At 41.1% G+C, this 16,961-nt stretch overlaps 1 protein-coding gene and 1 long non-coding RNA gene across 2 annotated transcripts in view; both read right to left on the minus strand.

Moving 5' to 3' along the window:
- LOC105474942 (dipeptidyl peptidase like 6) overlaps positions 1–16,961 on the minus strand; it is a 1,161,442-nt gene that overhangs the window by 1,072,641 nt on the left and 71,840 nt on the right. The gene's annotated exons all lie outside the window — the stretch shown is intronic.
- Positions 1,407–16,708, minus strand: LOC139362679 (uncharacterized). Its single transcript, XR_011621833.1, has 2 exons — positions 5,734–16,708; positions 1,407–4,541 (listed from the first exon to the last, which is right to left on the minus strand). It is a non-coding gene; the product is annotated as an uncharacterized lncRNA (long non-coding RNA).

Below are 16,961 nucleotides of genomic sequence, written 5' to 3' on the forward strand. Positions count from 1 at the left end.
TATTTTAAGTTCCTAACACCAGTCAAAAACTACTAAAACCCCAGACTGTGTGGTAGGTGATTATTCATATTTTGCAAAATGAGGAGAGCCAAAACTCTTGCTGTAATCCTTGCGTAGGGCATCTGATCACCTGCTCTCACAGCCGTCTTCCATGGGAACAGAAATTCTATCTTGAGAGTATTTGGTCCACAGAATCTGATCTATGTATAGAACTAATACTAAAGTGGATTAACCAAGGTGATAAAAGGAGGCTTGAATTTTTAACATGGAAAGGAAAAATATATAGATCCTTTTTTTCCATACATTCATAAAACCGCCAGTGGTGTAATTCTGAATTCCAGTAGAGGGCAAACTTAGTCTTTTCGTTTTCTAGGTATTTGAAAGACACCAGGAAGACGGCTTTTATTTTTACAACAATGCTTCCTCTAACTGTTCACCGCTACCTAAAAGCCACATCAGCATTAATCACACCTGTCACTAAATTACTTGTCAGGCATTTTGTTAAAAATTATATGACAAAGGAAGGAAACTGACAAGAAACAATATGTTAGACAGAAATAAATTCAGTTTTCTTCCATTAGTTCCCCTCTGGATTCATTAACATCACACCTATTTACAATCTGTTTTCTGCATACATAACAAGAATGAGGGGGCACCTCCATGTTCCTTTAGCCAAGAGAAACAAGTTCTTCCTTGTCAATTTTGCTTACTTCTCTCTTAATACTAGCATTCCCCAAGAGGAGCCTTGCACTGCATTGGGTTGCTGAGATAGTATACAGAGTATTTGCTAATAGTTATTGTGGAATGAAAATACAAATGCTCCAGCTTTAGTTACCTGAATAATCATTTAGCATTAAAACGTAGCTACTTAACTGGATTAACATTTGTTTGCCACGTTGTTTCTCTATATGAAAAGACACATTCTCCTTGCCCCAAATTGTTTATTTATTCGATAATTATTTAACAGGCAGTTCCAGCAAATGCAGCTTGCTAACAGGCCTTCCTAACTTCAGTTTACTCTACTAAAAAATGATGCAAAACTACAGGTTCTGGCCATCTCATTGTTTCAAGAATCAAATGAGATATTTGTGAAATTCTATGTAAACCAAAAGGTGATACGTAACCATGCTAATCCCTTATGCGACACATGCTGCTGGGCTCTTCATTTTATTGCACAATTTAACCTTTAGAAGAAGCAAGTAAAGTGGAGGTTCTTATCCTCATTTTACATATAAATGAACTGAGACTCAGGAAATTTTGACTCAGAAAACTGAGCCCCAGAAGGGTTAAGCACATTGCTCCAGATCTGTACCATGGCTGACAGTATTAGCATAGAAATAAATAAATTTACCATTATATTCCTCAATATATTTTAATCTTTCCTAGGAGGAGATGGATGTACTTACTCTTTTTTTTTTTTTTTTTTTTTTTTTTAGATTGAGTCACCCAGGCTGGAGTTCAGTGGTGCGATCTCAGCTCACTGCAACCTCTGCCTCCTGGGTTCAAGCCATTCTCCTGCCTCAGCCTCCAGAGTAGCTGAGACAACAGGCACACACTGCCACACCCAGCTAAGTTTTATTTTTTTAGTAGAAACCGGGTTTCACCATGTTGTCCACACGGGTCTTGAACCCCTGACCTAAGGTGATCCACCCGTCTTGGCCTCCCAAAGTACTGGGATTACAGGCATGAGCCACCGCACCCGGCCCATACTCACACTATTAACCAAGAAGTTGGGAGTTTAAAGTACAAGGCAAAAGTACAACAGATATTTTAAGACAACGTGAGGCATGCAAGTCCTTAGGCTGAAGACGGTTAGCTGTGTCTTAAAGGCTGCAGAGATGAAAGTAGAATGCATTGTCCTTGGTCTCACTGGTAGGAAACGCATGAGCCAAGGTTTTTCAGTCCCATAATAGAGTTACTTAGGACTATGTTGTACAGCAAGACAAGAGTGCACACCAACTATGTAGTGTAGAGAGATTCCAAAGCCAGATAGGTGAGTTTGACTTCTCCCTATACACCCCCCACTTTTTTTTTTTTCTGGAGACAGAGTCTTGCTCTGTTGCCCAGGCTGGAGTGCAGTGACACAATTTCAGCTCACTGCAACCTCCACCTCCTGGGTTCAAGCAATCCACTTGCCTCAGGCTCCTGAGTAGCTGGAATTACAGGCACACCACCATGCTGGCTAATTTTTGTGTTTTTAGTAGAGACGGGGTTTTGCCATGTTGACCAGGCTGGTCTCGAACTCCTGACCTCAAGTGATCCACCCACCTCGGCCTCCCAAAGTGCTGGGATTACAGGCGTGAGCCACCGCACTCAGCCGGCTTCTCTCTTTTTATTGTTTCCATTTCAGTTTAAATCTTGAGAGTTTGTAAAGCGTGCTTATGCCTATACAAAAAGAGGATTACGTTTTAGATTGCATATGACGTGAGTGGAGTTGGGTGATGAAGGACTAGAGATGGGGATCTATTTAGGAGATTAGTTCCATCCACAACTCTGGAAAATCCCCTTTGCAGTGTAGATGCATTTCCACTGAAGCACAGGCAAGAGAGGAATACTTTAGGAAGTCATTCCATCAACATTTTCACATGACCATGAAAACCTCCAGGCCTCAGCCAGAAATACCATGTAGCCCAAATCTCTAGCCAAATGTTGAAGACGAGTGCTAAGTTTTCCATACACGGCCAAGGAAAATGAAATGCTCCCTAGCTGTGTCACGTTGAAAAACCAGCAAATATATCCTTCTAATATCACCCCACATCTGAGCCTCCATGAGTGCAAGGGGAGGCATTTGGGATTCTAACAATTCTGCAGTGCACTATCTCTATTGCCCCAACATGATGTGACTCTTGGAAATGGAAGAATAAAAATTATTCAAAGAGACTATAGTTTGAAATAAAGTCACTTACGCTTGGAAGTACATATTATCTTTGGAATAACAATCATGTGCTTACAGAAAAACATCACAGCTAAACATAGGACATCAAAACCTCTAACTACCTTATGCCATATATTTTCATGGTATACCATCATTCCAGTATCATATGTCACTCTGGGTCATGCATTCTTGACTTATTGATATATCCCTGGATCCTATTCAAACTTCCACTGATGGCAAATGATGTATGTAAGTCCTTGGGATCAGGCAAACTGCCTGGGGAAGAACATGCCACTAGCCCTACAAAAGCAACTTCTGAAAAGTAGTGGATATCCATGAACTATATTAGAATTTTTTTTTAAATAAAATGCAAACATCTGTGGCATCAGACTCAGTTCAACAGCAAAACAGTATTTTCTAGAAGCATCCAACGGAAACCAGTGTACAGAAGGAGGCATCAATTGATGTCGTTATGAACACATAAGGCATGATGACAGGAGCCCCCTCATGGCTGGAGATTTTGACATATCCCTTTTACCAGCAGAGAACAGAGGATTTGTCCTTGCTTTCGTTTAAAGTGAGAAAAGGAGATTAAACATGTGTGTGGTTGGTAATAGAATTAAGCTGGGATCTAAAGTAGGCTAGTTTTTATTGGTACATCCGTAAGTTTTGGTTATTTACAGAGCCAGGCTGGAGGCTGCGGAGGAAGAACAGATATAATATGATATGTTCATACACTCACATACCCCATTACTTCTCTCACCTTGGTTGAAACCCCCACCACCCTGCACCTGTCACCTGTAGCCTCTTAAAATAGCCTCCTAAACAGCATTTCTGCTTCCACACTTGCCTATTATGATGCACTCATGACAGCAACCAGAGGGAACTTTATGAAATCATGAATCAGACCCCTTCTCCTCTGCTTAAATTCCCTCCATGGCTTGCAATTCTCTTAGAACAAAATAATAGTCTCTAAGGTCTACAGTGACCTAGGGCCCACCTCAGCCCCCTCATCTTCTTCCCTCTCTGGTCTTTCTTTGGCCCGGGGTCTGCAAACAATCGCCACTGCAAACCCAGCCCACTGCCTGCATTTTACAGCCTGTGATCTAAGAATGGTATTTCTGCTTTTCAACGGGTATAACAAAATTTTTAAAAAACACTATTTTGTGACACAAAATTATTAAATGTCAGTGTCCATCTATACATTTTATTGGCATCATAGTTCACATATTGCTGTGGCTGCTTTTGACTTGCCAAAGAAAAGGGGGTCATTGTGACACAGACTGTCTGGGCCATAAATCCAAAATCATGGATTCTGTGTCCCTTTATAGAAAATGTTTGCCACGCCCTGCTCTAGCTTCACTGACCTCCTCTGTGTCCCTCTTCATAGTTTAGTTTCTTCACCCACTTGGACTTCAAGTCAGGTGTCCATGTTCCTTCCTCCGAGAGGTCTTTGCTGGCTGCCTTTCACTCAGCTACATGCAGGCAACACCATCTTGCCTCTCCTTTATAGGTCATACAAAATGTGGAGTTGCCTTTGGAAATGTTAGCTCCTCCCCTAGAATATTAATTGTATGAAAATAGGGAGTCTGTTTGCCACCGTTAATGTTGTAATTTTGGCACTTACACAGTGCTGGTGGGCCCATTGTTGGTCCTCTGTATACATCTGTTAAATAAATGAGTACATTAAATTAGTCACAGATTACATAGTGGGTAATACACAATAAAATTGGTAAAATTAATTGCAAATTCATAAATATTCATTCTGCTAATGTTTCTGTGCTCAGATTGTTTTTAGTGTAAGTTAATTTATTCCATGAAAATCTTCCTTTTCCCTGATGTGATCTGTATAAGTGTAGAAAGAATGTGAAGTTTAAATCAGTTATATGTATGGACACTAAGTGAATCAAATAAACGCAGAACAGCTTGCTTAGGAAATGCTCATCAATCTGTTATTTCATTGGAAGGGAAGCAGTCAGTATTTAATAGAATGACGTGTTTTCCCTCTTGCCTAAGCTCTTTAGCCAAAATATGTGAAACATATTTTAAGCTATTGTTATCTCCTGGTGTGATTCTGTTTCTTAAGTCATAAGAATATTAAATTCGGTATGAGATAAAATTCTACTCATGATGGACCCTGTGTAACATGGCACACTCCCCACCCCCACAGCCACTGTTACCAAGCATGAACACAAGAATAATTAAACGGTGGCCAATTCGAAATCAACAGGGAGAGAAAAGAGAGCTCCTGTCCATGCTCAATCAGACACTTCTTATTCTTCATCTCTGTTGACTTCTTTGTGGCCTCAGTTGCCAAGGCAAATCATCTACCAAAAGCTGTCTTAATAGGTCAAATTGCTCTTGGAAAGTTCAGAAAGCTTGCAAAGTTCTTAAGACCATTAATCAAAGACCAGTGTTAGGCCATGCCAATCACTGTTTCATTTTTTAAATGTGCACAAAGACTGGAAGAAGGAATGATTGAGCATGAGGTGCTCTTTCAGCAGGTTTTGCTATGGTAAAAAAATGAAAATCCAATGACCAAAGCTTTGAAACCCTTCCAAGCTCATCTCAGAGAAGAGTTACATATTTCTTCGTCAGTTATTTACTTCGCTGAGGGTTTTTGGCTAACAATGAAAACTGAAAATGTTCTGACATCAATCCACTGCCATTGATAGTGAGTTAAATTAATCTAATTGAAAAAGATTTATACAATTTAATACATGATTAAAGCTGCAACCAGGAGACAAGCACATTATTGTTGAGCCCAAATTTGTTTTCCCTTGTTCTGTTTCGGTCTCCTATAAACATATAATAAAATGGAGCACAAGTTTCAAAATACAATTCCATGCCCCAATTACCTTCTCCGATGAAATCTCAGCTTCCCTTCTTGCAGCTGTCTGATGGCAAGGCACACAGAATCACAGAGTAGCATTTAGTGACAGTGGATGAGGGGCACGAGCTCCTTGCAGTTATAAGAAGGGGTGGCCGCTGTCTATGCCTAAGGCTGCAGGTAAAGAGTACCTGAAACAATCAGTCAATCTGACAACAATCTGAGCTGCCCAGTTCCGGCTCCCTGCTGGACACCACACTGCTGTCTAGGAGACCGAGGCGTGGTAAAATGAAAAGTGGCCATCAGAGGTCCACCCAAAGCTGGTATGCACGCTGTGTTCCAGAAGTGACATTCCTTTCTTCACAGCTGTATTCTCAGTGCCCAGAAGGCTGCCCGTCACATAGGAAATTGCTCAACAAATGATTTGTGGAATGAAGGTACAGTAGAATGAATGACGACAGAAAACTTAAAGTGCCAAATATCAGGGAAAGAGAGAGACAAAAAGGAGGAGGACAGGCCGGGCGCAGTGGCTCACACCTGTAATTCCAGCACTTTGGGAGGCGGAGGTGGGCTGATCACGAGGTCAGGAGTTGGAGACCAGCCTGACCAACATGGTGAAACCCCATCTCTACTAAAAATACAAAAATTAGCTGGGCCTGGTGACATGTGCCTGTAATCCTAGCTACTCAGGAGGCTGAAGCAGGAGAATTGCTTGAACCTGGGAAGTGGAGGTTGCGGTGAGCCCCGAGATCATGCCACTGCATTCCAGCCTGGGGGACAGAGCGAGTCTCTGTCTCAAAAAAAAAAAAAAAAAAAAAAAGGAGGAGGACAAGCAATTACACAGACCTGGAAAGCCAGAACATGGCCCCAGGGAAGACTTTGAGGTTTTCTTTATCATAATTCACTTGAAGATTCTTGCCTCTCATATTGCAAAATATTGTTTCTACTCTGGCTCCTGGGCCTGACTTTGTGCTTAACTAGCTATGCAGATGCATGATAAATGCACAAGCATGATGTATCTGTGTGACTGTACCACCCACTGGGCATGACTGGAAAGAAACCCAAAAAACTGTCCATTTTGGAATAAATATATTCAAATGTTCTGTGTACCTTGCATTCAAATGATTTCCCCATCCAGACTTCTGTGGTTTAATTCAATTTGGTTTTAATATTATTTATAAGCAGATTTTGAAAATATTATGTTCTCAAGATCGTTTCTTTCTTTACAGCCTTCAGGTAGCGCGTTTCAATTATAAAAGTGATTAATTCCCATGGTAAAATTTGCAAATAGTATAGAAAGGCAGAAATAAAATGCAAATTCCTAGCTTCTTCTCAATTATCAGGCCACTATCCAGAGTCTGTGTATCCATCCCAAAAATTCCCTATGCACAAACATGTTTGCATACGTATTTCCATCTTTTGCACATGAATATACTCTTTAACCAGATATAAGTTCCTTCCTAATTCAAGGTTTTATCCTAATCACATTTATTGATAATAATCATACTATGCCATCTCTGATACATGGCATATACTTTTCAAAAAGATTTTCTTGGTAAAACAAGGATAGATTCACAGGGAATTGCAGTCATAGTACAAAGCGGTCCCATGTACCCACCCTTCCCTCAGCTTCGGCCAATGATATATGTGTGCATGTATCATTTTGGGTCATTAATCCCATGTGTAGATTCCATTAACAGCCACCACAATCAAGACATGGAACTGTGTCCCCACCACAAGCTCTCTCCTGCTACGCCACAGTCACACCGTCTCCCTCCACTGCCCTATCCCCGGGTACCCAATATATTACTTAAATGTCCTATTTTGCAGGCCCTCTTGGACACTGCACTGGCAGAGGAAGTGGGCGCCTCATGACACTGCCAGTGGGGAGGGACAATTGAGGTTTTGCACCTGGTCTTGGTGGACACTGGAGGAAGGGCTCCTTGCTGCTGTGGGGTGATGTGGGATTGAGACCCTCCACTACCCACATCAAAACACCATGGCCAGGGGTAAAGAAGCTCATCACCGCTCCGCGTGGAGTCCCGCTGGCACTCTAGGGCAGGGGCCTCATTATCTCTGAGCATCGGTGACCATCCCGACTCTACTAGGCTTCTTGGACAACCGCCGGTGGAGGGTAAGGGGGCACGCTGTGACACGGGGTGCAGGTAAAAGTCCAGCTTTCCACAGGGCCTGCATTGACACCACAGGGAGGGGAGCCCCTGACTGTGTGGGTAGAAGTGGGAAGTTTCTCACTCGGCCTCCTCTGATGCCATCCTGGTGGGAGTTTGGGGCCACACTGCAGCCTGGCAAAGCTTTCCAGTTGACTTCTCCTTGTGGCAGCAGAAGTGGACCATGGTGTCTGTCCTATGTGGTCCTTTTTGGACTAGAGTGGCCGCTGTCTCAGGCTGCCCATTCCTTGGTCTTTGGCAAGAGACGAGCATTTCTTGGGGCATGTTTGTTTGCACGTAGTGGGGTTTTGTGTCAGCCTCTCAACTACCTAGTCTGGAGATATAAGGCAAAAAGAAAACCCAGGAATTTACTCCTGGTTTCTTCCTCTGGTCACGAGCTCCCCAGCTGGTCTGCCTTCTTCCCTCCTTTCCGAGCCGTCTTACATTTGTTTTACATGTAATGCCCAGTGGCTTTAGCTGCACTTAGTGGGAGGAATGCAGAAAAGGATGTCTACTCCAGCAACCAGAAGCACAAGTACAATGTATGACATAAATTTTAAATTCACTTTGTTGTCTGTGTTTCTTTCTGCTACTTGGATATTTTTATACACTGTTATATATTCTTCTGAAAACTCTTAAAATTATAGCTTGGCATAACTTACACTTCAGTGTTATATTTTCTTCTAAAAGTTAAGACAGTTACCACACTTGTATTCTGTCACCTTATCTTGAAAATTTCTTTAGAATATTTTATCATTTAATGACTTAACTTTTTTATTCGTGCCTAATTTTTTTTTCTTTTCAAACATGGTCTTCAACACTTGGTAGTCATAAATTTCCCAGAAAATGTCATAAAAGTTGTTAATTTTAATGATTTTCAGTTTCTATTTATTTTTCCAAATACATTTAGCTTACACATTTGAATAAATGAGTTACATTTTCACTTTTACACCCATCTATATGCCAAAATTCATTTTTTTGTTAGTATATGTATGCATATATATATGTGTATGTGCATATATATATACACACACACGTGTATGCTGAATATAATTTTTAAGCAAAAAGCAGAGAGCTAAATTTCATGGCTATTATTAATGTATTGGGATTCTTAATCTATTTTTTCCCCCAATAACAAGTGGCATATGGAAACCAAATTGATGTTTCTATATGTAACTTAGAGACACAGAAGTTTTTAATCAGGGTGATAATACTTAAGACCCTTTGTAGACAAATGTAGAATCCAAATTAATTTCCTAGCAGGTGGGGTATATTAGCAGAAATCTTGTCTATCTAATTATTAACATAAATACAGTTTTTCAGAACACATATGCAAGCAAGCAACAGGAAATTGCAACTCTTTTAAAATGTCAGAGACCAAAGGGAGCAAATAAAAGCAGCCGAAGGACACAGAGAGACCATGCTTCAATGGACACGATGACGGCTAGGGTTGGGAGATTATGCAGAAGGACAAAAAAGATAGCCTAGTTTTCTATATCTAGAAAAATCCAAAGCAATTCAGGCAACCTAAATTCTATCCCAAACGTGTGTTCACTTTGGTTGGGCAGGTTGCCTTGTTCTTCCCCAACATATGAGGCCCATTCCTAAAGCTGACTTTTATCCGTTTTTCCTTTAGCTTGAAATACTCTACATCCAATTCCCCATCTACTGCAATCCCACACACTCTCTGAAGCTTTGTTCCTCATTGATGATGGCCCTGGCAGTTCAGGTTCCCAGTGGTATTAAGCACTTTCCAACGGGTCATCATGCAGCCAATGTGCTGTCTTCTCTTCGCTGCCTTTATATGAAGACATCTCCATCAAAAGACTGTGCAGGGCTATTTTGTATTATTTTACGGTACCAGGCAAGCATGCTTAACAATTTATACATATTATCAAGGTTTATTTTTCTTTTTTAAATGAAGACAATTTTATTTGGCCAATACTTACTGGGTGGCTGCTATGAAATTGACAGTAAGTTAGACACGGAAGGCAGAAAAATGAGCAAAAGGCCAGGAGTGGTAGCTCATGCCTGTAACCCCAGCACTTTGGGAGGCTGAAGCAGGGCGGATTGCCTGAGCTCAGGAGTTTCAGACCAGCCTGGGCAACATGGCAAAACCCCGTTTCTACTAAACATACAAAAAATTAGCCAGGCATGGTGGTGTGCACTTGTAATCCCTGCTACTCAGGAGGCTGAGGCAGGAGAATCACTTGAACCTGGGAGGCAGAGGGTGCAGTGAGCCAAGATCATGCCACTGCACTTCAGCCTGGGCAACAGAGTGAGATGTCTTAAAAAACAAACAAAAAAAAAGATAAAAGAAAAGAAAGAAAAATGGGCAAGATGCCATGTGGAGGTCCCTAAGGGGCACTGTCTGGTAAAATGGAGGGAGGATAACTGACTGTCATCAACTATGATATGTCTGTGTACCAATTCTATACGAATAATTTCATCAGCTGTGCCTCCATAGCAGCCTGAGAATCTCTGGGGAAGTCAGAGGAGACTTCAAAGGGGATTGGGAATAGGAAAGGAAGGAGCAAGCAGTACGTCTACCTACAGTAGAGTCTTTGGAGGGGATTCATAAGTGGTACTCCTCAAAGGGGGTCTCTCCAAGATGAGAAAGCAGGACCAGTTTTCATTACAAAATAGTGTAAATTAATAGAAGACATAGACAAGCACAGGAAAGAGACATACGCAAAGAAAATGAAAAGAAGATAGGAGTATCAAGAAATTTGGGACCTTGAGGTTTAGAATACCCATCTGCTTCTTGAACCCAAACAGAAACAGATGGGGTATCACAACACTTCCCACAGGAAAGCCTAATGAAGCTACTTGGCTGAGTAGCGTGACTGAGGTCACAGCTATGACGAGAGCACTGCCTCCCCTCTTAATGCTCTAAGTCATCCCTGGCCAGTTGCTGTGGACTGAGAGAAAGCAAAGAGGTGCTGAATTCAGGCACACTGGAGAAGGTGAAGTCAAACTCTGGGTGTAGATACTAGTCCTTAGAATTGAGGGAAAACAAACAAATCATTAATCTGTTAAATGTTTGAGGAATTGTATTGTCAAAGAAATACTCAGCCGACTTAAGAGAAATCTTCATGAATACAAATCTGGTCTCAAAAGCTTCCCAGTCACCAAGGAGGACATAAATTCCAATACCTTTATCTTTTTTCTTTTTCTTTTTTTTTTTTTTTTTTTTTTTTTGAGATGGAGTTCTGCTCTTGTTACCCGGGCTGGAGTGCAATGGCGTGATCTTGGCTCACTGCAACCTCTACCTCCTGGGTTCAAGCGATTCTCCTACCTCAGCCTCCAGAGTAGCTGGGACTAAAGGCGCCCACCCTGCCTGGTTAATTTTTATATTTTTAGTAAAAGGCGGGGTTTCCTCATGTTGGCCATGCTGGTATCAAACTCCTGACCTCAGGTGATGCACCTGCCTCGGCCTCCCAAAGTGCTGGGATTATAGGTGTGAGCCACTGTGCCCAGCATTTTTTATTTTATTTTTGAGACAGAGCCTTGCTCCATTGCCCAGGCTGGAATGCCGTGGTGTGATCTTGGCTCACTGCAACCTCTGCCTCCCGGGTTCAAGTGATTCTTCTGCTTTAGCCTCCCCAGTAGCTAGGATTACAGCTCACATCACCTCACCGGCGAATTTTTGTATTTTTAGTAGAGACAGGGTTTCACCATGTTGGGCAGACTGGTCTCGAACTCCTGACTTCAAGTGATCCACCTGCCTCTGCCTCCCAAAGTGCTGGGATTATGGGTGTGAGCCACCACACCCAGCCCCAATACCTATTTCTGATGTGATAGGGTAGAAACTTGAAAAGGAAGGACCACCCAGAGATTGGCCAATGGTATGGAAAGCTGTGGAGGTGTGAGTTTTTCCTGAAACACATTTTGTTTAGCATCTCCTTGCATAATCAAAATCAAGAGGGATGAAGTTATCGGGCCTATAAATATTAATGACTTATGAAAATGCACAATGCACAACAGAGTTATGATATCAAAGCATCTTCTGAAACTCCCCCTATTGTCACGAGGGAATTGACTGCAGTGAAAACAGACATAATTATTTCTCACTCTTTAGTTGGCTTTTTCAAATATAATTTACATGCAATAAAATTCACCCTTTTCAGCACACAGATTCAATGACTGTAAACAGTCACGTAACGGGTACCACAATCAGGACACGGAACATTCCCAGCGCTCCCAGACAACCCCTCACACCCCGCAGCCATGAGTCCTCTCCCCTGGCCCTCGGTGAGTATATCCTTCATGATTCCACTTTCATGATATTCTGGAAAAGGCAAAACTATAAGAGTGGAAATTAAACATGCGGCTGCTGGGGACTGGGGAACTGTGTTGTCCTTCAGCCATCCTGTAGCTTTAGGACAGGGCTGTCTGTGGGAACCTGAGGTAGAGGGCAGCAGGCCGGACCCACCTGCGACCCTGACTCTTCATCCCTCCCCTTAGAACTCACACCCCCGACTCCCACTGGCTGAACTGGGCAGAAGCCAGGAGGCAAGAAGCCCCCTATGGAAGGTGAGAGTGGACTGGAACCTGGGGGGGCTTCTGGAAGAGAAGGAGATCAGGTGAGCTCGGGCAAGGCTTCTTTTGGCCTCCGGTGTAGCTTCTCCCCTCCGTCAAGACTCACAGAGAACAAAGCCAAGACCAGAGAGCTTGCAAATTAAATCCATACATTTTCACTGAAATCCAAGTTGTCATTTTTGCTAAGGTGGTAAGAAGGCTGTTGAAGAAGGCAGTTACGTGATAGAATTAGGAAGGGAAGCTGAGGGCAAAGGGAATGGATTTCAGTGTGATTGCTAAGGACTATTAAATTCAGCAGCAATGCACAAGGCCCTCAGAATATTTCATTTTCAAAACCTTTGAAAATGCACTTGAGTGAAGCTTTCCTAGAGACTAGAAAAAAATACCATGTTAAAGATGTATTTTAACTCGGTACTGTTCAAATTGTCGTAAGCACCTCAGAAGCCTGATAGTATTTAAGCGATACATAGAAGGTAATTTCTTTGAAATGTAAAGAGGGAAGAAAGTATGCAATCCATAAGGGAACACTATAATTTATATTTTACTACCTGGAAATATTTCTGACTGGAATCTTACAAATGTATGTTTTGTTAGATCAGCTAAATGCATATAAACTATTGAAAAATATTATTTTTTGTCCACCACAGCTGGTAGTTTAATCACACCCATCATACTGGGTATTGATATGCTGATTTTATTTCTGGAATGCTTTCTAATTATTAGCTGTTTAATAATCATGCCATCTGTACAGTACGCAAGAAATGCCACCTGCTTTTACAAGAAAATGGAGAATTGAAGGTTACTCTGTTTGGGGAAGGAGCACTATATTCTCTCTGAAACTTATTTAAAACAAAATGATTGATCTGGCGTGGTGGCTCATGCCTGTAATCCCAGCACTGTGGGAGGCCGAGGCGGGCAGATCACCTGAGGTCAGGAGTTTGAGACTAGTCTGGCTAACATAGTGAAACCCAGTCTCTACTAAAAATACCAAAAATTAGCCGGGCGTGGTGGTGCGCACCTGTAGTCCCAGGTACTCGGGAGGCTGAAGCAGGAGAATTGTGCCACAAAAGATGGCACCACTGCACTCCAGCCCGGGGGACAGTGTGAGACTCCATCTCAAAAAAAAAAAAAAAAAAAAAAAAAAAAAAAGATTCCCCACTCCCTCTTCCTATTTTTCACTGCAAGCAGCTCACCTAGAGAAATAACTGAGAGGAAAAAATGGAGTTTGGGGGTCAAATGATACAGAATATGTAAGGGTGCTAACTTGGGCATAAGCCAACCTGATGATGAGGAAATGGCAAACCAGTGAGCCACAAGGAGAGGGAGAGTCGGGAATATTTAGCTAGAGAAGACCTGAAGGGCTCCCCTGGAGAGGCGTGTGTTACAGGTCCGCAGCTGTATAAATGTGGCCAACGGAGAAAAGCCACCAGCAGCAGAATTTGGCTGAATTAGAAGACTTTCTTCGTCTCAGAGCTTGTCACTGGAGGTGGAAAAAGAAGCATCTTTCCTGCCATAGGCCTTGTGGTCTTTAATCTGCTCCATTTCAACAGGCAGCACCAGGGTCGTGGCTGCATTAAAATACTACGGTTATAGGAAATGAAAATGCAAACATCACTCAGCAAGTGAAAAACTGAGGTGCTGATAAAGTGACCTACATAGGGTCACACATTTATTTAGCAACTTATCTGGGATGGAAACCTAGGGTTCTTGAGTTCTAATCCTAATGATTATCTTATCATTAGACAAAGCCAGCTACGGCTCCAAGCACCCTGAACTCTACTTCACTATTAAGTTATTGTGCTTTCTGTCATGGCTTATTTTTTGACAATGAATTTCAATTTTTTAGACACAAAAGTATGGACATTAATACAACTCATTATAAATATAGATGACAATAAAGATAAAATATAAGCAAAAAAAAGACTATGATATAATTTATCATAAATAAATATACTAAAACACCACCTGTGTTTCCCTTCTAGTCTTTTCTATGCGTATTTATGTAAAAGAGATTATACTTATGTATAGTTTTCTACTCTGTATTTCCTCTTAAAAATATGAACATTTGCTAATGTAGTAATACAAGTTATGAAAAAGTATTCTTATTCCATGTCTATAGTTGCTTATTATGTAACTGGATCTCTGTCCTTGGATGTAATTTTCAGCTTGTATTTTACCACTTTTACTGTGATTCATTATGTAATTATTAAAGTTATCCATGCACATTAAAATAAAAATTCAAAATATTACTGAAAATTCACAGTAAAAATATAAATTATTCCTCATCACCACCATCACTATCATCACCAAATCCAACATGACCCCTATCCTCTCTCCAAGTTCTCAGAGAAAAGCACTTTGGCCGGTGTCAATGCGAGTTCTGTGGTGGACAGGTCTGTCCACCCGGGAAGCAGGAACACAGATCCACTTCCTTATTTCCCCAGTTCAAACATAATCCATCACCTCTCAGCTGTAAGACAGAGAGTTCCACTAACTTCCACAATCAATTGTTCTTTTCTCCTTTTCTTACCAATTTTTCCTGTCTTACCTTTTCAAGTTGACATTATCACTTTAATAATGAATTTAAAACACTGTTTTTTAATCCATTTTGGAAGAAACTTGTTCATTATTTACCAAACTGGTTTTCTTTTTTTGACTGCCCTTCAGCTGTTCCACATTTCTTGGCCTCCTTTGCTATGTGACTACATTCTAGCTACTGGAACATGGCAGAAGTATGTGCCAGGCTCAGGCCTGGCCTTGGAAACATCCGGGGACACCTTCTGAGAACTCTCTGGCTCTCTCCCATTCTAAAGTTGGAATTAAACTATTCTTGAATCTTCAGAGATGATGGATGTTCAAGGTGGAGGGACCTGGGTTCTTGATTCAGCATTCTGAAGTCCATCTGCCAAATAACTGATATATTTTATTGTAATAAAATAAATTTTATTTTGAGCAATTCAGAAAGAAACTACTATTTTCTTAAAAGATTGAGATTGCAGGGTTTATTTGGTATAGCAAATGGAAGAACCTTAAGTAATGTACCCATCAGTTTTACACAGCATCTCTTGCTACCCATTTGTAAAATGAAAAATGCAGTGTACACTGCATTTGCCTCCAGTACCTTTCAACAGAAAACCTACCATGCCTCTTATAATGTCGAGGCTTGAACTATTGACTTTCTGTTCCAAAATCACAAAGGAACCTCTCTGGAAAGTAGGTTATCTTCCTTGGGTAACTGAAAATCAGTTAAAAACATTTAAAATATTAGGCATATGAAAATATCATTCCCTGAAGAATTAAATAACGTGATTATAGCCACAAAGAAGATGTAATTTTATATTATTAAACTTTCACCATTTGAAAAAAAAAATGTCCCTAGCTTTAAGATGGGATGAATTATCTTTTTATACAAACAACAGGGGGATAAAAGAAAAACATAAAGAAGAAAAAAGAGGCCAAAACCTATAAGCAGAAACAAACAAAAAAGCTGCAGAAATATTTCTGAAACAAATACTGATCAAACTACATTTATTTCAGTGATTTTTTAAATTGATATAAAATATAAATGATTCAAATAATTAATCATTTATTCATTATCATATTTATTAATAAATTACATTTATTTCTGTGACTTTTAAGATGCATTTTCCCCACATTTGGCATCTCTGAAACAAGGCTGCGCTGTGTGGTGTCTGTGAGTCAGGCAGCAGTCATGATGTGTGTGCCATGCAAACTTCGCCGTCACCCTCATTCAACCACAGCTGCAGGACGTTTCAGTCCAGTCACAGGAAAGCCACTCAGGCAGGAATAGGAGTCCTGGTTATTACCAGGAGGTTTTTGGTTGACACCTTCCGGATGATTAAAAAAAGGCACACTTGGAAAAATATCCCAACAGTAGTGTAACATTCTCTCAAGGAATGCATGTCCTCACTTATAAGTGGGAGCTATATGATGAGAACACAGGACACATAGAGGGGAACAACACACACTGAAGCCTACCAGAGGGCGGAGTATGGGAGGGAGACGATGGGGAAAATAGCTAATGGGTACGAGGCTTAATGCCTGAGTGATAAAATAATCTGAACAACAAGCCCTCATGACACGACTTTACTCTTTTTTTTTGTTTGTTATTTATTTATTTATTTTTTATTATTATTATACTTTAAGTTCTAGGGTACATGTGCATAACGTGCAGGTTTGTTACATATGTATACTTGTGTCATGTTGCTGTGCTGCACCTATCAACTCGTCAGCACCCATCAACTCGTCATTTACATCAGGTATAACTCCCAATGCAGTCCCTCCCCCCTCCCCCCTCCCCATGATAGGCCCTGGTGTGTGATGTTCCCCTTCCCAAGTCCAAGTGATCTCATTGTTCAGTTCCCACCTATGAGTGAGAACATGCGGTGTTTGGTTTTGTGTTCTTGTGATAGTTTGCTAAGAATGATGGTTTCCAGCTGCATCCATGTCCCTACTTTACTCTTTACTTACATGACAAACCTGCACATGCACCTCAGTCACTTTCTCTGTTGAATCAGGCTTTTTG

The sequence above is a fragment of the Macaca nemestrina genome, chromosome 4 (genome assembly GCF_043159975.1).
Source record: "Macaca nemestrina isolate mMacNem1 chromosome 4, mMacNem.hap1, whole genome shotgun sequence".
Lineage (NCBI taxonomy): Eukaryota > Metazoa > Chordata > Mammalia > Primates > Cercopithecidae > Macaca > Macaca nemestrina.